Here is a 22949-nt window from a genome sequence, read left to right on the forward strand (position 1 = left end):
TATAGTAAGAAGATGTTGCTCGCCATCTCTACAAAACATGGGTCAATGATGAGATGATTTATAAGAATTCCCAGCATTGTGCAATAAAAAGTCCTAGATCCTGTTTTTAGATTGACATGTTTTAAGTAACCTTGTAGGATAAAATAATCATACTGATGTGAATGCGGGCTTTCTTTTACTAGGAAACTGTGAGATTCACGACATTTCGGTACTGGCTATAAAATAATAGAACCAAAATATTGTAAATGGCTTACATCTTCTGCCCTTTCTGGCATAGAACTGCTCCAGGTAAAATAGATGATATGATAACAAGCGCCAATCGTGGCAAGTTTTATTTGGGACTTCTCCAGTATGTGAGGTGCTGATTCCACAGGCATGCCTTAAATTGCACCCATTCATTTTCTGGAAAGCATGAAGAAAAATGTAGTTCCTTTGAACATTGTGCTGGCAGACTAAATTCTCTGACTAGTTCCATATTTTCCTAAAGAATAATTGGAGCCCACGTCACTTTGTTTCATGTAGAAAAATATAGAGAAGAAACACTGCCTGCTGAAAGCCTTTTTCTTAGTCAATTTGTGTTAGAACTGATTATTAAATATCAGTAAGAGCAAAATCTTAACATATAAACAAACCACTGTATCTTTACAATTGGAAAGCTTACTGGAATAAAAGAGACTCTTTATAGAGATGGGGCAAAATCCAAACCCAGTTGACTTTCTGCAGCAGGGCTAGTGACCTCAAACATCCATGTTGCTAGATTGTAGATCTCTTTGATTTTCGCCTCCCTAGAAATTCCCTGACATAATGTACATTGTATTAGATGTTATAATTTATTATTGCGTATGCTTAAAGTTGATAGAGCAGCTTCTGAATCTGCATTTTGCCCGTGTTTTTTTGTTAAATATTTAACTACCAAATTAAAGAAATTATGTACTGCAAACTTGTCAAACAGAGAGAGACAAATGGAAATTTATACATTGCTCCTGTTTTTAGGCTTACCTCAAAATATTCAATAAGCTCGCTTGATTAGGCCCAGCTTTCCAGAAAATATTATTTTACCTCCTCTTTTCATCAAAATCAACTGCAGGAGATTGTGATTAGCAGTCCATTATAATTTGGCTATTTGTTACTGGCAACCTGGGAATAAACTCTTATTCATAAACATATAATTTTCATATTATTTTCTTAAAAATTAAGAAGCATCATAAAAATTTAATGTTTTAAAAAAGAACTAACATCCTTCACATATGTAAGAGTATACAAGTTAATTACCTCATCAAATGTCTCAAATATGTCAATGCTTGGCTGGTGAATGGAACATAAGACCGTCCTCTTTGTATGGACAATATTTTTTACAGCTCACATAATGACTGTAGCTGCTCTGGCATCCATCCATGAATACTATGGATAGATTAGAAACAAGTTCTACTGCTATAGTAAGTCGATTCCGCTATTTATTTGATATACCACTATTACTACAGATTCCAACTAAAGCTTCCTTGATTTCGTCAAATTCAATCAGTTGTGTGGATTCCAACAAAGTATTGCACAATCTCAGTTGTGTGCACATTCTCAAATTCAATCTGTATTTACACAGGATTTTGAAACTTGGTTTTGCCCAGATACTATGCTCTTTTTTTGTATGATACAAATTGAACAGTACAACGACAGAAGAGCAGAAGCAGAGAAATAGAATGGGGAAGAGCATAATGGCGTGGGAAGAGGTGAAGCAGTTGAAGTAAAACGCAAAGGTCGTTGTCGTTTAAGAAGAAAGAAACGACGTCGTTCAGATTATGAATTGTGATAAGCATGCAACATCGTTTCATGTAATTGTAATTAGTAAAACGTTGTCGTTTGGGTAGTTATAAGCTATAAGAAAAAGGCGGGAAAAACAATTTTGGGAGTTAATGAAATTCTCTTCTCCTTTCATTCTTCTCTGTGTTATTGTGTTCTTCTCTTCTTGTTCTGTGTTCATTGTGTGTTCTTGAGTAATTTCTACAATAAGTTGTATTATTGGTATCAGAGCAACTATCATGGCAATGGCAAAGACCCGTAATCGAGAATTTCATAGGAAAATTACGCAAATGATTTTCCAGATGGTTATTGAAGCTGAGACACGGCTGCAAGATAAACTGCAAGATGTTCCAACTCGCATGCAACACACAATGGAGGACCTCAAGAATCTGATTACTGGCCTTAGTTTACAACACACAGAAGCAGTGTTGACTACGGCTAATCATAGAGAATGAGGGGGATCACAGTTTGGTTATGAACCCAGACAGCAATGAGAGAGAGATGCATATAGGTTTCCCTTAGTTCTTTGGTGAGGACTTTGATGGATGGATGTTGAAGGTGGAGCATTATTTTGAGGTCGATGCTACTTTTAATGACGACAAACTGAAATTAGCAGTTTTACACCTCAATGGGAGGGCAATCTAGTGGCATTAGAGTTTCATGAAAGCAGAGGGTGGGGCACTAGTGAGATGGGAGGAGTACACAGTAGCAATGAGGGCCAGGTTCGGTAGCCATGGATATGATGACCCACTTGTAGACTTGAAAAACCTGAAATAGGTGAGCATTCTTCAACATTACCAAGATGCTTTTGAAGAATTATACCATAAGGTTGGCATTAGGGAAGACCAGGCCTTGAGTTTTTTCTTGGCAGGTTTAAAGGATTTCTTATGCCTGTAAGAATGTTTGGCCAAAAACCCTAACAGAAGCTTGCTCATTAGCAAGGCTTCAGGAAATTACTTCGGCAGCCATGAGTGACCAACCTAAGCCTGCACTTAAAACCCCCAAATGCCTCCTTCTTTTAAGCATATAAACTATAATTCTATTGTAGGAATGACATAAACCAAGCCCTATAATTCTATAGGCTTACTGTTGACCCCTAATGTTCCTAAATTGCCACAACTTTCAGCTCCTAGGTTAACTACCAATAGAACCTTTGACGAAAAAGAGCAAAAGGCCTTTGTTTTTGGTGTGATAAAAAGTATACACCAAGCCATAAATGTAGAAGGAAGCAGACTTATGTGATATAATTGCATGTAGAGACAAAGGGTAACGAAGATATGGAAGTAGTGAGTGAAGTCAGGCCGCAAGAGTTGACCTTGGAAGAGCATGGCTTGATATAGCTCTCCTTGCAAACATTACAGGGATCCATGGGAACTAGAACTATGAGGCTTAATGGGACGCACAACATTACAGGTTATATATTTTGATGGATTTAGATAGTACTCACAACTTTCTTAGTGAGCATACTACACAAAAGCTCAGTTGTCTCATTCAAAAGGTAACTGGTGTGCATATTACAGTGGCTAATGGGTAGGAATTTCAATGTAGGGGACTTTGTCAAGGGTTGCAAGTTAGGGTGCAAAGGCAGTTGCTCTCTATTACCGCTTATACATTACCTTTGGAGAGTTATGACTTGATATTGGAAACCCAATGGTTGGCTAGATTCGGAGACATCACATGGAATTTTGAAGCACTAACAATGAGGTTTGCTGAGGGAGGCCAACAATATCTTTTGCAAGGAGAAAGAAAGGAAGAGTTAAGTGTTATAGAAGAACCTTAGTTATGTAAACTCCTCTGTAAACAACACTAGTTGGCTTCAGTATAATTATGGTAGACTAAAAATCAAGTAGCTATAGGACAGTTGTATGATCTCCATGTGACAGGACTTGCAGGAGGACAAGATTAGGAAGAGTTAGTAGAATTATTAGACACATATTGAGGGGTATTTGAAGAGCAGAAAAGGCTACCACCTTCCAAATTTCAGGATCATAAAATCATTTTACAGGAAGGAGCACAACCTATAAATCTCAAGCCTTATAGATATGAAGGAATGCAAAAAGATATTATAGAGAAGATGGTTAGGGAGATGTTAGAGACTGGGGTGATCAGAGATAGCTTTAGTCCTTATGCAAGTCCAATAGTGTTAGTAAAGAAGAAAGATGGCACATGGAGAATGTGCATAAACTATAAAACATTGAACCAAGTGACTATCAATGATCGATGTCTCATTCCCTTAATAGAGGAGCTTTTTGATGAGTTGAGTGGGGTTGCCATCTTTTTAAAAATGGATCTTCATTCAAGATATTGGCAAATACGTATGCATCCATCTTCAATTAAACAAACAACCTTCAAGACACATGAAGGGCATTATGAATTCTTGGTTATGCCATTTGGGTTCACAAATGCTCCCTCCACATTCCAAAATATCATGAATTGTATCTTCAGACCATACTTGAGGAGTTTTGTTTTAGTCTTCTTTGATGATATACTTGTTTATAGTGGGAGCAAAAATTAGCATTTGCAACACTTGGAAGAGGTGTTGAAGTTACTTCACAAGTATCAACTTTTTGCAAAGAAGAGTAAGTGTATATTTGGAGCATCTAATGTGGAGTATTTGGGATATGTTATAGGTAAGGAAGGTGTTACTACTAATCCCTAAAAAATGAAGGCAGTAAGGGAATGGCTTGTTTTGAAACTATGAAGCAACTAAGAGGGTTCCTAGGCCTCTCTAGTTACTACAGAAGGTTTACTAAAAACTATGGACAGTTGCCTAGGCCTCTGACTGATTTGCTCAAGAAGGACTGCTTTGGATGGTCTTTACAAGCACAAAAAGCTTTTGAGGTACTAAAGAATTGCCTTTGCACTGCTCTAGTACTTGTGCTACTTGATCTAAAACAGTTATTCTAGATTGAAACTGATGCATTGAATGGTGGCATTCAGGTTGTTCTTTTGCAAAATGGACATCCTGTTGCTTACATTAGTAAAACACTTTCACCAGAGAATCAATTGCTCTTCATGTATGAGAGAGATGTTTGCAATTTTGTTTGCTTAGAGGAAGTGGGAGCACTACCTTCGTAGCCAACACTTTTGTGATCAAGACTGATCATCAAAGTTTTAAATATTTGTTGGAACAAAAACTCAAAACCGTATCCCAACAAGCTTGGGTTGCGAAATTAATAGAGTATGACTACAAAATTTGCTATAAGAAGGGTAAGGAGAATATGGTAGTTGATGCACTCTCCAGAGTTTCTGAACCTAAGCTTCACCAACTGACCATTACTATACTGCCTCAAGAGCTGATATTGTAGATTCAAAAGGGTTGGGTTACAAATGTTAAGCTTAGGACTATTATTGTTGACAAGGAAAGGGATGCCAATAGCCATGGCCAATATGAGTGGGTTAATCAATAGTTGAAAATGAGAGGGAAGCTTGTAATGGCTGCTAGTGTATAGTTGTAAACTCAGCCACTTCAACTATTCCATGACTCTCCAATGGGAGGCCATTTTGGAGTCATTGCAACAATGAAGAAATTGGCCTCATTTGTGTACTGGAAAGACATGTAGAGGGTTGTTAGAAATTACATCAGAGGGTTTGCCATATGTCAACAATTCAAGCCTAAGAATGTGCCTTCTCTCGGGTTGCTCCAACCTATTCCTATACCTTTTGGAGTTTTCCAGGAAATCACCATGGACTTTGTAAAGGGGTTGCCTAAGTCACAAGGGAAGTTAGTTATTATGGTTTTTGTTGATCGTTTGACTAAGTATATCCATTTCATGGGGCTAGCGCATCCTTTTTCAGCTTATACATTCGCTCAATTGTTTCTAGAACATGTGTATAAGCTTCATGGTAATCCTACTAGCATCATTAGTGATAGAAGAACTCTCTTCCTAAGTTGAGTTGCTTTAAAATACACTACTGCCTTACATTAGTTGTTAGATGGGTAAAGTGAAGTAGTCACCAGGTGCTTAGAAGGGTACTTGCGTTGTATGGCTTAAGAGATGCCCCACAAGTGGTCACATTGGCTACCACTTGCTAAATATTGGTATAACACAAACCATCACTCATGCATTGATATGTCTCCATTCTAGGCAATTTATGGCTACCTTCCACCCTTGCAAATTCCTTACTTTCCAAGGGATTTGAAAATAACCGAAGTTGGTACTATGCTATGAGCTAGAGAAGCAACCATCCACATTCTTCAGAATAACTTGAAAAAGGCACAGTAGCACATGAAATTAATGGCTAATCGAAGGAGATCAGAAAGGAAGTTTAATGTGGGTGATATGGTTTACCTTAAGCTACAACCTTATCGCCAAACTAGTGTGAATCATGGCAATCCAAAGCTACAACCGAAGTTCTTTTGACCATTTCCAATTGCAGAAGCAATTGGTAAGGTTGCTTGTCCCTCGCAACTGCCAGCCGAGGCTCTTATACATGATGCTTTTCATGAATCACAATTACGGCCTGCCTATGCTCATGTTGCAGCCTCTCCTACTCTACCACCCCAGTTCACACCTCAGTGCTATCCCCACTGTATTCTCAATAGGAAGCCTGTCAGAAAGGGCACAGCACCTGCAGTGAAACTGCTTATTCAATGGCAGCATGAAACCCTTGCCACAGCCACATGGGAATTCGCTGATGTGTTACGTGCTCAGTTTCCCCTGTTCTCCCTTGAGGACAAGGAAGTTGGGGATGGGGTAGTTGATACAAACTGAACGGTACAATGGTAGAAGAGCCGAAGCAAAGAAATAGAATGGGGAAGAGGAGAATAGCGCGGGAAGAGAGGAAGCAGTTGAAGTAAAACGCAGAGGTCATTGTTGTTTGAGTGCTGTTTGCTGTGGCTGCTGCTTCCTGGGCGTTTTTCCTCTGCCCAGCTCCCTCTCTTTATGTTGTGTGCTACTTGTACTTGCTGGTCTCCCTCCATGTTGTCTTGGCTGCAATTCTGGTTGTGTTTTGCAGCAGAATCTTGTCCAGTAATGCTGCTTCTTCACATATTCTGTCTTCTGAAGTTGCTGGCTTTAGGATATTTGGTGAATGTTTGTTTTAATTGCTTTAGAGTTACCTAAAAGTAGGATTTTATTTTGAACTTGTCCCCTTGAAACTTCAGAAGGCAGATGCTGCTACTAATATTGCTCTGTTGTTTCAGAAATTCAATTCTGTTTATCCGTAGTTGAGTAACTTTGGCTGCGAAGGAGAGCTAAATGATGTTAGGGAGACAAAATAACAGTTGTTGAGATGGGGATGGAAGTACAATAAGAACCTTGAGGAACAAGCTGCCCAACTTCATTTGTTAATAGAATAGTCTCTGATTGTTGAGGTAAATTTATATTTTTAGTCATATAGTTTATAGTATTTATTCTACAAATGCTTCAAATTCTTGGAGACATTTGATACATAATATGAACAACTTTTATCATGCCATTTGTCCCCCACTAATTGCTTTTGGAGGTCTCTGACCTTCATTTATCATTCTGCATTCAGACAATATGCCTTGCTTCTTAGCTATTTCCAATATTGTCAACATATGCTTTCTCCAAATGTTCCAACAACAGTTTTGTAGTTTTTGTTACTTGATGGACAAGATGGTGAAGATCTGGATCTCCAGAAGGCATGTTAATTGTTTCTGAAACCTTTGAGCAGTTATTTCTTTTTCATTTACAAATTTTAGTTTGATGGAGGAAAGGTTCTGAACTAGCTCATGCTAGTTTCTCTATATTAAGGAAAGAGGCTCAAGCCATCTTGGATTTGGTGCCTATGTCTCTCCTAAAGTCATTTAATACACAATGTTAAATCTGATTATCTCTGTTGATTTGGTCAGACACAAGTTTGGAAGTTTGGGTGAGGTTTATGACTATGTATATAAATCTCATATTGTCCACTGAAGTTGGTATTATATAGCATTTAGTGGCCTGCCTGTTCCCCACCAAACTGGACTAGAGTTGGTAGGACTGCAGTTACGACTACATTAGCTGGGTCAACAGCCGGACTTGTAACACTAGTCGGCTGGCGATTACTAGTTGGCCATCGGGACAGGTTGCTTGGTGGGTTCGTCGTGATCACTCTAGGCTGTTCACTGGTTGAGCCATGGGCTGCTATTGTTTGTGGGTTTTTATCAACTTGGGTCTTGATTGGGCTCAACATTTTGGCACCAAAACTGAACTTTGATGACCCATTAGAGGCAACCACCCAGTTGCAAGTTGGGTATGGCGTTTGGGGTTTGACATTCACAGGGTTGTTTGCTCATCCAGAAGAAAGCCATGGAGGATATGCTTATGTTCCTCAAAGTCACTACTGTTGTCAAGACCAAAATAAAAATTTATTTCCATCGTTTTAATTTGTCCTTAAAAGAAAATTTTTTAATGAAAAATAAAAAGTTAAACCAGCTGAGCAACTAACTTTCCCGCCAAGCCAATAATTCTAACGTCTTTCCTGAATTCCCGCTGCCGGGCCTTCAACGGCTCTTTAGCGAAACTGGAAGTTGATTTAAACAGAAACTATCTTCTTCACTTATTCCCAACTTATTTCTTTTCTTCTGCTTTTTCACTTTCTGCGTTAATCTCTCTGTAAACCTCCCTCTACACTTTCTTCTTCATATTTGACTTGTCTGTTTCTACTATCTGTCTACTTTTCTGTTTCTGTTGGAAGATAACAGCGCAAAATTATGGCTTCTTTGGTTTCTTCTTTCACCAATCTTTCTCATTCAAATGACTTCTCCTTAACATCACGGGTTGATCTAGACCCAAGTATCCGGAAGGCAATGCTCAAGAGTAGGTTCGCTGAAACGATTTTGAGGGCTCAAGACAAGATGATTCAGAGTAAGAAAATGCAGGAAAGGAAGAAGGCAGAGGTAGAAGCTGGAATTAGAGAAGCACAGATGAAGTTGAATAAGCAAAGGCAAAAAGAACGGGAACTTGCCCGACAAGCAATTGACAAGATTGTCCAAACGGTGGAGTGGAATCATCCCTTGGAATTGGAGCACGAATTTCACAAGCTAATTTGTGTTGCCCTATGCCCTAGAATTTGCTGATTCTGTTGGAGTAGGATACGTGAAGGATTTAGCCTGACGTTAGCTCTCTTTACAAATTGAACAGAAGAATTTTTGTAATCTTTTTTTCTGAAGGGCATTTAATCTGATGTCACTGTAATTTTTAGTTTCTAATATGTTAATGGCCAACTGCTTCAGTTTGCTTTTTATGTGTTTTTCTTCTTGAGTCTTATTTTTTTAATTTTCTTTAAATTTTTTATTCTATTAAAATAATTAATTAAATCTTACTGTAATTTTGTTAAATTAAACAAGTACTTATAATTAATATAATATAGCTTATTATGAGATTCAACCCATATGGATTTCTCGTGAACGTTTGGAGTAATGTTTAGATTGCTAACTTATTGGAACTGCCAATTCTGGAATCACTCTATTTCAAAACAATAAATACGAAGTAGATATTCATTTGCATATAGAACTTATACAGTAGCTAGATTGCTACTTGGTAAATGACTCTTATTACTGTTGAAAGAAATTGTTCAGTAAAATGCAACTTCTGACAAATCTTAACTGACTGTAATGGAAGCTACAGTCAGAGATTGCCAACTGTCATAACCGCTTTCTTGATTTCCCGCCTCTGGGCCTCCAATGGCTATTAATTTCTTCAATACATCCCTTTCTTAGCTGACAGTAATAGCTCTTTTTTGAATTCCCGCCACTGTCCTAACTTCCAACGTCTTTCTTGAATTCCGGTTGCCGGTCTCCACCAACGGCTATTTCTTAGCTGATTTAATCAAAACAGGAAAGCACCTTCTCTTATATATATATATATATATGTTCAACCCCTTATTCCCAATTTATCTCTTTCCTTCTGCTTTTTCACGTTCTGTGTTAACTACAGATTGATCTGTAAAACTCTGCATTTCTTCCATCCCTTTCTTTTCTCTTGTGGAACCCACGCATATTCAAATTCTAGGTAGTGAGTCAGTGAGTGAAATTCAGAGATGATGGAAAAACAACTGTTTTCTCTTTGTGAAGCCGCCAAGAAAGCATCTGTCGCTGCTGCCATGGACAATATCTCCGAAAATGGGCCAGAGTTTTCCCGTTGTATTGATTGTTTGAAGCGCCTCAAGGACTTCCCTGTTACTGGTGAGCTTCTTGTTTCAACAGCAATTGATAAGCATCTCCGACATCTCAGACAGCATAAAAAGGGAAAGATTCGATTAATGGCTAAGTGGTTGATGGAGATATGGAGCAAGAAGATCAAGGAATATTCTTCAAGAACCAAAGGGAAATTTTTATATATTGATTCTTCCAAGAAAACCCAGCAATCTGTTCAATCCACTAAATCAACCATCTGCCATCAATACTCTTCAATTGGTTCTACAAAACTTGAAGAGAGGATCAGATTGGTGAAGAGGCTGGGAAAAAGCAGCCTTGGAAATCGGAAGATCAGAAGGCATTAATCAAGTGTTCCTGATTTTGAGCTTTGAAATCCTTAAGTCGACTGCTGATACAGTGGCATTGCCTTTATAATAGTTTAAAAGATGAAGAGTATAATTTTTGTAATTTTTTTTAAGGGCATTAAATCTGCTGTCAATTGTAATTTTTAGTTTCTATGATAATGGCCAACGACTTCAGTTCGCTGTTTACGTATGTTTCTTCATGATGAGTTTTCATTTTTCATTTGCAAAAATTTTTAATTTTATTAAAAAATTAATTAAAAATCCAACTGTAATTTTGTTATATTAAATATTCATGTACAAATCGTTAATATAATATAGCTTGTTATAAGACCTGACCCCTATGGTTGGAGTACGATTACTTGTGAATTTTGGATTACGCTAGATCGGCGACGGTAAAGATGTGCGGATTCTTTGTTATCCAATCTTCCTTGTTAGCAAGAGACAGTTATGGGTAAGTTAAAAAAAAAAAAATTAAAATATAGACAATTTTCTGTTTGTTTGCTGGAAAGTCTGGAAGGAAGATGGGAAATGGACTTATTTTGAACAAGGACTTGTTCACGGAAACCATGGGGCCAGTGAAGAAGGCACTGGCAGATGCCTGATTGAAGAAATCTGACATTGATGAGATTCTGCTTGTCGGAGGAATTATTGAAAGATTTCTTTGATGGGAAGGAGCCGTATAAAGGTGTAATTTGGTGGTTATTATTTGTAATTAACAAGGGTAACTGATTGGTTGGTAAAACATCTTATCTAATATTCTTCTCACCAGGTTTAGTTGTTTCCAGAAAAAAAAAAAAAAAAACAGATTATGTAGAATATGTGATTTAGCATTTTAATTTCATTCTAATTCATACAAATAATGCTATCTGAGTTGATCGGATTTGTGACCTTTATTGAAATTAATATTGAGCCTTACTTGTTTTGTTTGTTTTTATTAATTTCTCATGTGGATTTTGTTGGGAATGTATTGCTCCGAGATATTTGATCCGGTGGAGTTTGATAAATGGGTTGAGAAAGCCATACCACCAACTATAGAACCCAGTTTGAAACTCTATGAAGATTTTCTGAAATTGGGCTTTAAGATTTTCTTGTTGACTTGGCGTAGTGAAAGTAAAACAGATGCTACAATTAATAATTTGATGAATGCTGGGTTTCAGAATTGGGACAAACTCATTTTGAGGTGCATCTTTCTTTTATGATTTGCAACATAAATTTTGGGATAATTTAGTTTTGTATATCTGTATGTTTATAATTAAACTTTGCAACTTATGCTGGAGTTATCCTGTGGATGCATCTCAGTTCTAATATGATTTTAGACTTGATCACAAGAATAAACATAATAACATGTTCTTGTTGCTTTCCTAAGCTTCTAATAGTTTGAGTTCTCTGTCCATAGAAGCTTTCTTGATATTGTTCTTGAACAATGATAGACAACTCCTCTAAAAATTCAAACTCGCTTAATCTAACATAAACAATTGGACAAGAACAAACTGATTAATTGCTCTCAACACACTAGTATACTGTTTATTACAAGAAAAATGAATATAGATTGAAGAAGAAGAGTTGTATTGGTAGGAGGAGGTGCACATCCTGCCCTTGGCCCAAGGCCCCCTTTAATAATTCTTGTTCACCTCCTGTTCTAGTTTCTTTTTATAGTCTTTTATGTTTCTGTTTTCATTTTCTCTCTGTTATCCTTAATTCTTGCCTAACGGTTTTGCCTTGATTGAAGCCTACTTGTTTTGCTTGGATTGATGTCTTTGTCGTGCTGTCTTGTTTGAATTCTTCTTCAGTTATTTTATCTAAGGTTATGATAGCCAATCCATTGCCTGAAATTTTTACTTTGACTTCTAAAATTTTCCTTTTGTAAACTTGCTTGATTGGTGGTTTGACAAATACATTATATTTTGGTATCTTGAGAATAATGGGACTTCCCTTGTAGGTAGCAAATCATTCTTTCTAGTTCAGATTCTATTGTTATGTGAAGAGGGCATATTTTGAATTTTAGTTAGGGAATTTACTACTTTTGATATAATGTTACCAACTCCACAAATAATGTAACCTGATTTTCCTCTGCCACAATCTAGATTCTTGATACAATATTGAGGTTTATAATTTGGTATGTGTGTTTCTTTGCTGTGGTGATACGTCTCTCTCTTTTTTCTTTGCCACAATCTGGATTATTCCCTGTTTGACTGCTGAAGGACAGCAGAGCCCCTTTCAGACTCTTCATGAAAACATCGAGGCAACTAACTTTATTCTGTACATTTTATAACAAAATCAGTGTAAAGTGATACATAGTTGATACTTTATTTCTAAGACTATGTTCCACTACCTAGAAGTTAAAGGAAGAAGCTTGATGTCTGCAAGTTCCTTCTGAATCCAACCTTGTGACTGGATTCCAATTGTCCATTTCTTAATTTGTCTATTCAGTGAGTGATACAGCTTCATATTGAAAGGCTTCTGTCAGCATTAAATTTGATGCAGGATCTTTGTCCTTTTATTGTTTTTATGAGAATTGTAGATGGATACTTATATCATTGAAGCCAATTACAGGGCTGAAGAATGGAATGTCAACAAATGGGCATGGGAGGGGAAACTGAAAGTTGTTAGCAAGGGAGAGGAGTGTATTATCAAACTGGAGGATAAATCCACTGGGGAGGTTGACTTTGTGTTTATTAAGATGAAAACTGTGGGTTAACTCGATTATTATAAATATTGTCATATTCTTGTACACAGAACACTTCGTATTCTTGTGATGTCACATAATTTTGAAGTGTTACTGCATTATGGAACTGAATCCAGTAGATGGGATTTGCATCAGTGGATTTTAAAACTTTAGCTGTTTGTATGTGATGATTGATGCATCATTTTATGGTTCATGGGCTTATGACTGGAATGTTAAATTGTTGATACACATTTGACTAAGTAGATAAAACTTGGGCTCCTCATATCTTGTTGATTTTTGTTCCATGTTTCGAACTTCCTGCTGACTGTAATTGGCTGTGATTATGACCCTGCATAACCTTAAATTCCAAGATTAACCTCCCTGCTCCTTCAGAAGCATCTTGTTAAATTTGAAGAGGAAATTTTCATAAATGTAACTACTCTTTATTGTTTTTCACTTGTCACTTTGCATTCTTGTTCGGCTATTCCATTTTGAATTATCTTACTTAATGTTTTGGAAGTCTTGTAGGTGGTTGCCTTCGGCATGCTTTCATTGGTGTTGGATTCCGAGAAAGAACACAAGCTTATGATTTTCAAGCGGCTCTACATGATCACATTAAGTATCCTTCCATCTGCCTATGTGCATTACATATCTCTTTGCTGTACTATCTTTATTATAGTAGCTTTGGTAAATGATTTACCATCATGACCTGAAGTAAAAAGAAAGGTCTTTTTGCCTCTCTTGAACATGACTCTTGTAAACTTCAGGAAAATTTCATGCATTGTAATTGGAGAAATATCTGTAGTTATTGTTGGCAGAAGGTTCAGTAAATAAATGGTACAATTGACTTCTACTGTTTATCTTCTCTAGTAAGATTTTAGAACTTGATGGTAAAGGCAGGGCCTTGTTGTCTCTAGTGAACATGAGTCTTGTAACTATCAGGAAAATTATATGCATTGTTATTGTGTTTACCTTTGTAGTATCGGTGACTGAAAGAAACTTCAGAAAAATACTTTGTTGTTATTGGGTTGTCCTGGTTTGCGATGAGAGTTCTTCACACCCTGGACGAGGGTTAAATGGAGTTAAGTTTACTAAGGAATTTGATGATACAAATTTGTACATTGGATATTTGCTACCAACCCTTAATGAGACAGTTTGATTAGGCTGTTTTCATCTTTTGTTGATATTGTGATGGCTAAGGTTATTAAAGACTGAGTTACAAGAGGGAAAAAAGATTATGGTTTGTTTTAAGTATTCTGATGTTCAGATGGCTAATAATGCTATTGCACACATGAATGATTACTGGCTTGAGGGAAGAACCATTGTTGTGAGAGTTGCTGGTAAGCCACCTCAGCCTAATCTGCCTCCTGGCCTCCAACATCAACAGGTCCCACTTACCCTGTTTCTTCTCAACCAATTGGTGGCTAGCCATCTCAGCAGTTTACACCTGGTGGTTCTCTTCCAAATCCACCACCGGCAAGCTACACAGGGATTCCGGTTCCATGGGGAGCACCAGTTCTTCCACCTTATGATCCTCCTCCTCCTGGTTCAACCATGTACCCTCCTGTTCCTGGTCAACCAATGCCCCTATGTGGAGTACATTGTCCTTAACCAGTGCAGACAGCTCAGCCGTCTGTCTCATCACAGACTGTGAACCAGTGCAGATAGCTCAGCTGTCTGTCCCATCACAGACTGTGACTTCAAGTGAAGCACAACAACAAAGCTTTCCTCCAGGTGTGTAATCTGAAGGCAGCACTTCTATTCTAGCTGTATCAACAAATATGCATGGAGCTTTATGTCACTAATGCCACCAAATGCTCAACCTGCATATGCAACTGCTTCATTAGGTTACCCACCTTACTACAGTGCAGTTCCTCCGCCCCCTCCACCTGCCGCAGTTTCAACTGTGGACCATTCACATAGCTTTGTTAATGTTCCTTGGGCTACTAATCTGCTAGTGCCACCTCCTGTTTCTTCTCCAGAGAAAGGCAACTTATGGTGCAGATGCCAAGTATGAGAAGTTTATGGCAGAGATGAAATGATTTAGGTCCTTGCAAGTATTGCTCCTTAATTGAAAGGTAATTCGAGCCATCAGATTAGATTTGTCCTTTGGTGATTGCATATGATTTTTTTATTAATCTTGCATTTGGTTTGTCAAATCATTTTTCCAGTTTGAATAATTGGTAACTTTGAAATACCAAATATCGCTCCTGCAACATAACCTGGGTTGTCATACTGTGTGACTTGTAGATTAGGTGAATATGTATCTTTCATGTTTCAACAATTTATTTATTACTTGTGTTAGAGTTTTTTTCTCAAAGATCATCCCAACACTCTCCAGGGTTCATATCTGGAATTTAACTGTATTTCAAGTGAAACTTTTGTGTATAGCTGTAAAAATTTTGCACCAAAACTCAGCTGCATATTTTTTTTCAAGCTATATATGATTAGTTTATGCCATTTTTACTAGTTGTCGATAGCTGATGTTTCTCAAAATGTAATATTGTTGATGATGATAGGGGAGACTGATTCTAAAGGCCTATCTTATCAACTATCCATTCCACATTGATAAACCATACGTCTTTCACCTTCACCAGTGTTCTCTCAATTTAATTTTTTGTATTCTAATGTTCGTTGCTTGATCAGTGATAACAGCCAGGACAGAGACTGACAAATCCAACAATTCTGATTATTTAGTTTGACTAGTCATACCATTGCATAATATCAATATCATTTGGATTTTTATTATATTCAATCTGGGTATTCTCACTGGCCTTTGGAGCATTTGAAGATTTTATAGGGAGGAAAGTATCGTTGCTTCGTAAGTATATGGCCTGTCTATTAATATAATTACAATACTGAATACAAAAGTATATAAATTCTTGATCAATGTGATTTTGGTGCTCTGTTATATAGAATGTTGGATCTTATATATATGATCACATCTTGGAGAAGTCACTTTAAGAGCTTATTAATCCCATTTATTACTCAATTCTCTAATGTTGAACTTAAATCTGTTTCCTATGGATGCTTATTGAGTCCTTTACAATGTTTGGCTTCTGATGTTTTCCTTCTTTTTCATGTGAACTGGTTACATTTTCTGCTGTTAAATTGTATTTTCCTCAAATGATTTAACTGATTTGGTTACTTGGCCTAGCTCACTTCTATGTTTGGGAAAATTCTTATTTTGTTGTGAGAGTCTATGCTATCTTACCTGCATGTTTCTGAAGTTTACTTGGCTTGTTAAATTGTATTTCCTGCATGTTGTGAGGGTAAGCATATTTTAGGAACAGAAGGCATTGGGGTATGTGGAGGAAGCTAACCTTATTGTGCTCAAGGTGGGTAGGGTATGTTTCTTTGAGACGACAAGAAGTTTTCCCGGTATTCATTGTCATCACCGGTTGTCAACGCTCATTGATTAAAATATTTGGAGTGTCAGCTATCACCGTTAGTAAATTGTAGGATTTTAAACTGAAAATTCAAATGTTTTGTCCTTGTTTTAGTTTATTGCATAATGTATTTGATCTATCGGGTTTGCCCATTCTTTGTTCATGTTCAAGCTTGTTGTCTAATTCTTATTATTAGATTCAGATCAAATCATAGTTATCACTCTCTTATGATATATAATACATATCATATGATATAATATGATACAGAAAAAAAATGATACGAATTATGAGATATATCAAATAAATACAATACAATAAACATTTTATAAAACACGTATGTATCTTATAATATAATATATTTTATCAATACGGATTAATACACTTTTAAAAAAAAAATGATAATGCAGTAGAGATTTAGATGAAAAATTTTAAATTTTTAAAAGTATTTTTGATATTTTTTAAAATAATAATAAGTTAATAATTATTTTTTATTATTTCATTAATATTTTATTTTTTATTTTTTAAAAATTATATCATACAATATTATATATGATATATAATATACTATTTGATTATCCTCTATCTAACAAAACTCTTGCAGTTTATATCTACATTGTTATTATTATTTTTTTAATTTTTAAGTTGGCATGGGAGTTTAGCACAATGGTTAACCTGTACTTACTTTTTTTCAAATCTTTATAAGATTCTGTAAATCTCTATTTTATTTTACTTGAAGTAAATAAGAAATTACGTAATTTAAAAAGAATAAAAGTAAAATAAAAGTAGTATCAAATTATTAAATTAATAAATCATGTTATATTTTGCCTAGGATTCGTCATGTCATGTGCTCAACTAAGTTTTAAAAATCCCGCCAGCTCTCCTGACTGGTCTCAAACGGTTCTTTGGGTCGTGCTTATTGGGTTAGGCCTACTAAAACTAATTTCACACCAACATTTTCTGACTACACCAACGAGAGATGTTAAATAGGTCGAACCGGCTCACGGCTCGATATGGGCAGGACTTTTTAAGCGCAATGCAAAGAATTTTGTACAGTGCCAAATGCACAGGTTGAGTAGGTTATGTCCTGAATTGACCTGGAAAAAAGTCAATATTCTAACGGTTTTTATTATTTTTTATTAAAATTGTTTGGATGACAAGCTCATCCAATACGGTCCAACATACAGTGGGCAAATTAATTTAAAAAAATGGAAATTAAATTAAACGATTATTTTAATTTTTTTCTTAAAGAAAAATATTCATCCTCCCTATTCTTAAGTAAAAATATCTATTTTTTTCTATTTTTAAGCAAAAACCTTAATTTTTTTTAAAATACCAAAATTACCCTTCGTCGTATCTATATAAACCTTTTTACTCTCACTTTTATTACATATATTTTTCATATCACTTAAACACTCACTTTCACTTTTATTTTTATTCAATATCTATTATTACAGATTCATTTCAAAGAAAGAAGTTCATATTTTTTAATTCAAATCGAAAAAAGTCAATTTATGAAAAAAAGTATTTATACAAATCTTAACTCAAAAATTAATTTTATTTGTTAAATCTAGTTTATATGTCATGTAAAGGGGGTATTTGAATATTAGATAATAATTTATGGATTAAATAAAATGTTAAAAAAATATGAGGAGAATTTTGATATTACACAATATATAAAGGATTTAAATAACATATTATTAAGAATAGATAGGTATATTTTGACACAAGACAATATACAAGGGTGTTAAATGAAGTGTTAAAAAATTATGGGGGTTAAATGAAATGTTAAAAAATATGAGAGGTATTTTGATATTAAATATTGTAAAAATGTTTTAAATGAATTGTTAGGAATAAATAGATGCATTTTGATATAAAACAACATACAATGGTGTTAAATGAAATGTTAGATAATTATATGGGGTAAAATAAAATATTAAAAAAATATGGGGGTACTTTGATATTATATAATATATGAAGAATTTAAATAACATGTTAAAAATAAATATATGTATTTTGACACAACACAACATACAAAGTGTTAAATGAAAGGTTAGATAAATATGGGGGGGGGGGGGGGGGGGGGGGGTAAAAAAATATTAAAAAAATATGGGGGTATATTGATATTACACAATATATGAAGGATTTAAATAACATGTTAAGAATAGATAGATACATTTTGATACAAGACAACATAAAAGGGTGTTAAATGAAATGTTAAATAATTATAGGAAAAAAATGAAATATTAGATAATTATAGGAAAAAAAATGAAATATTAAAAAAATATGGGGGTATTCAGATATTAAACATTATAAGATAGTTTTAAATTATATGTTAATAATATATAAATATATTTTGATATGACATACAAGAGTGTAAAATTAAAGGTTAGATAATTAGAGGGGTAAATGAAATGTTTAAAAGATATGAGGGATATTTTGATATTAAATATTGTAAAAAAGTTTTAAATGAAATGTAAAAAATAGATAGATGTATTTTGATATAAGACAACATACACGGGTGTTAAATAAAATATTAGATTATTATAGGGGTTAAATGAAATATTACAAAAATATGGGGTATTTTAATATTAATCATTGTAAGACTATTTCAAATTGTTATTGTGGACTTTTTCTTATAAATGATTGATTTTTTCCAAAAATTTGTCATTGTAAGATTGATAATTAAAATGACTAGTTATGCATCGATTCGTTATCAAGGAGAATGGATTCAAGATAATAATAATACAATGAAATATGTTGGAGGATCTAAACATTGATTAAAATTTCCTCTGGAACAATATTTGAGGGATTTCTTCAGCTTTTGAAGGAGTCTTGTGGTCTTAATCCAATGAAAAACTATCTTCAATTATCTATAAAGCCAAGAAAAATTAAGCTCAACTGTCCCGTACAGATCCAAAATGATAAAGATGTTTAGGGTCTTATTGATATGTCTTAATACTTATAGGAATATATTCTTATTTTTATTACATGTACCTTGATTGAAGGACAGGAAAAAGAAAAAGAAGTAGAAGAAGAAGAAATTAGTAGTGTGAAAAAAGAATATGATTTAGAAAACTTGATTAATTTCAATAATAACGTATTGTATATTGCAAACTCATCAGCTCACGGAGAGAAAGATAGGGTTTTCAACTGGGTGACTTTGATGGAAATGACATGATTGATATTCCTTTTGAAGAGGTAGAGCCAGAGCATAAGCCACTTGTTACTGGAGGTATGAACAATTTACAGTTTGAAGATCCTATTTTGAATAGTGAAAATTATTCTAGGCCATTTTTTGATAATATCTCCACTGATCGGTTTAGGTGGTTTTTTGATTTTCCTTTACAGCCATCAACATCATCAGGTGGTACAAGATCGATTCGAGAGAAGAATGTTGTAAAGTATGGTGATATTTTTCATAATAAAGAACAATTGAAAGATGTTGTGAAGCAATTTGCCCTACAAAAAGGATTTCAACACAAGGTAAAAAAGTCTGACACGGGGTGATAGAATATTAAATGCGAGATTGAAAACTGTCAGTGGTATATATCTGTATCCAAATCCAAAGTCAATAAAGTCTTTCAGATCAATAAAATGAATCCAACTCACACATATTTAGTTGATCAAATAATATCACATCACCGACAAGCTGGGGCACGAGATTTAGGTCAATTAATGAGATCAAAGTTTATTTTAATTGATCGAATTTATCGGTCTGAAGAAATAATTGTGAATATTGTCGACTAGTATAAAATTAACATTTCATATTCACAAGTTTGACGGACAAAAAATTGGATTTTAAATTCACTGAAGGGCTCACTAGAAGAATCATTTATACTCTTACCAGATTATTATTATAATTTACAGCGTACTAATCTGGGAATTATTATCGCTATTGAAACGGATGATGACCATTGATTTAAGTATTTTTTTTATGGCATTAGTATGTTCTGTTCATGCATTTAGAAAATATCTTCGACCTGTTATTTGCATTGACACTGTTTTTCTTAAAGGTAGATATCTAAGTCATTTATTCTTTACGGTGGGTCTCGATAGGAATAACCAGATATACCCCATTGGTTTCGATGTCGGTAAAAAAGAAGATCATAACACGTAGTATTGGTTTCTCAAGAAAATTAAAGAATGCATCTATGACATCCCCGAGTTGGCGATAATCTGGGATCCACATCATGCTATATACTCTACAATGGTTGAAGTCTTTCTAGAGGTCTGTCATGGATATTATTGTCATCACCTTCTGTGTAACATACGGACAAAGGACAAACAAGACTCAAAGGTAATGTGTTTAAACATGTATAAAATTTTTATTTTGTTTAACATTTTATAAATTTTGATCATAAAGTTCTCATATTATTTATTACCTTACAGGTTGGGAGTGCATACTGGAAAACCGTGAAATCATATACAAATACAGATTTTGAGGCTATAATGCGATCTCTTGATGCTATGAACCCTCAAACTGGGGCTTATCTATGTGAGGTCAGATTTGAGCGATAGAGTAGAACACACTTTTCAGGGCATCGATACAATATAATAACAACTAATATTATGGAGTCATTTAATGCCTTTGTCAAACATGCACGAGGTCTGCTTATCACGATGCTCGTCAAGTTTATTTGTGGTACCTTACAGCGATGGTTTTACAAAAGGAGAAACTAGACAAGTACATACCCAATTCTTTCCTTATGTTTGTTATTAACAGATGTGTTGTTAATATTTTTTCAAATTATAAATGAATGTCCCAACTTTGTCACCTCTTGGACAGAGAAGAAGATTAGTTGTCTTGTGTCAAAGTCTACGTGCTTGAAAGTTCGGCCAATTACACCTCTTCGGCATCAAGTTATTGGTTTTGGTGGATACATGGGCATTTGTGGACTTTAATGAAATATCTTGTACGTGCAGAAACTTTCAGCTTTCACATATTCTGTGCAAACATACCATTACTGTTGCAAGACACATGAGGCTCACAAATATCAATACATGGATTCATTCATTCTTTTGCACCGAGTTCTATCGTGCAATGTATGAGGAACCTGTCAATCTTCTTGGAAACCAATCAAAATGGTTGTATACACTAGAAAAAAAAGTTATCTTGCCCCCCGTTCTCAGTAGTCATCAACCGAGATGCCCTTCTAATAGAAGTCAACGTCTTTTATAGTAGGAAAATGTTACACCCAAGATTTACGGTCGTTGTAAAGAACCAAGGTATGTCCAAACCTAATGTAAAAACCCAGCACCAGTCTCGAGCTCTATCCTACAAGGTTCATCCGAAAAAGGTAAAGGATCAAGATCTTGACAAACTTTTGTTTAATTTTATTAAATATATGATTCATGACTGTTATTCAAATGATATGTAATTGATGTATTTTGATTATTGTTTCATATGAGTAATTGTACTCATATGTGATGTAATAAATTTAGTCTGAATAATTTCTTAATTTCATATTTGTTAGAATGAACATTATTTTTGCAATCATTAGAATTAACTTTTCCTAATTTGATTAATATATATTTTATTTGTGTATGAAACTGAACTTATAAAAATCAATAAATTATATCATTGGACCTAAACTATATTAAATAAACAATAATGATATTAATGTTAAAAATATTTTTAAGTATTTCACTAATATCATAATTTAAAGTTAATAACATTACTTTAATATCATATATATAATTATCTCCATGACAAAATTATTTAAAAAATAAAATCAAATGCATATCCATATATAATGATAGGTAATATATATCATACACATAAGCACATACAATAAATATATACATAACAACTTCCACATCAAATAAATAAACAATGATCGACCTAAATATACATCCGTGATCTATTTAATACAGTGAAAATACAACTGCGATGTTAAACGTTGATGCATAAAGGTGGATGCTCTCGGGGAAAATTCACACTTCGTGACAATGCCAAACACTCTATAAAGTGTAACATAAAAACGTCACAGTCACTAGAGCCTTCGCCTTGCTAGGGGACACCCATCACTTGATGTAACATGAGGGGATCTTGTCGTGGTGTATGTTCAGAAGTTGTCCAAAACAGAACTGAAATTTGAATTTTATACATTGAAATACCCTAAAATATCAACAATCAAGAAATCACTTAGAAACCTGAAAAATATGAGTCGATATATCCTAAAATAACAAAAATCGAAAAAACGAAACTAAAATTCAAATTCTATGTATTGAAATACCCTAGAATGTCAATAATCAAGAAATCATTTCGAAATCTGAAAATACGAGTCGATATATCCTAAAATAACGAAATTAAAAAAAATAGAACTGAAATTCAAATTCTATGCGTTGAAATATCCTAGAATGTCAACAATCAAGGAATCGCTCGAAAATTTGAAAAATACGAGTTGATATATCTTAAAATGATAAAATTTGAAAAAATGGAATTGAAATTGGAATTCTCTATGTTGAAATATCCTAAAATATCAACAATCAGAAAATTGTTCAGAAATCTGAAAAATACAAGTCGATATATCATAAAATAACGAAAATAAAAAAAAAAACTGAAATTCGAAAACTAAACATTGAAATACTCTAGAAACGAAAAAACTAAAATATCGATAAGAAATTTCGTCATTACATTGCAAAATGTG

General features: G+C 34.5%; 1 non-coding gene across 1 annotated transcript; it reads left to right on the forward strand.

Annotated features, from left to right (window-relative positions):
* Nucleotides 1-13625: 13625 nt before the first annotated feature.
* LOC123206501 lies at nucleotides 13626-13755 on the forward strand. The gene has a single exon (XR_006500029.1). It is a non-coding gene; the product is annotated as a small nucleolar RNA snoR74 (small nucleolar RNA).
* Nucleotides 13756-22949: the final 9194 nt, after the last annotated feature.

This window comes from Mangifera indica, unplaced genomic scaffold (genome assembly GCF_011075055.1).
Source record: "Mangifera indica cultivar Alphonso unplaced genomic scaffold, CATAS_Mindica_2.1 Un_0038, whole genome shotgun sequence".
NCBI lineage: Eukaryota > Viridiplantae > Streptophyta > Magnoliopsida > Sapindales > Anacardiaceae > Mangifera > Mangifera indica.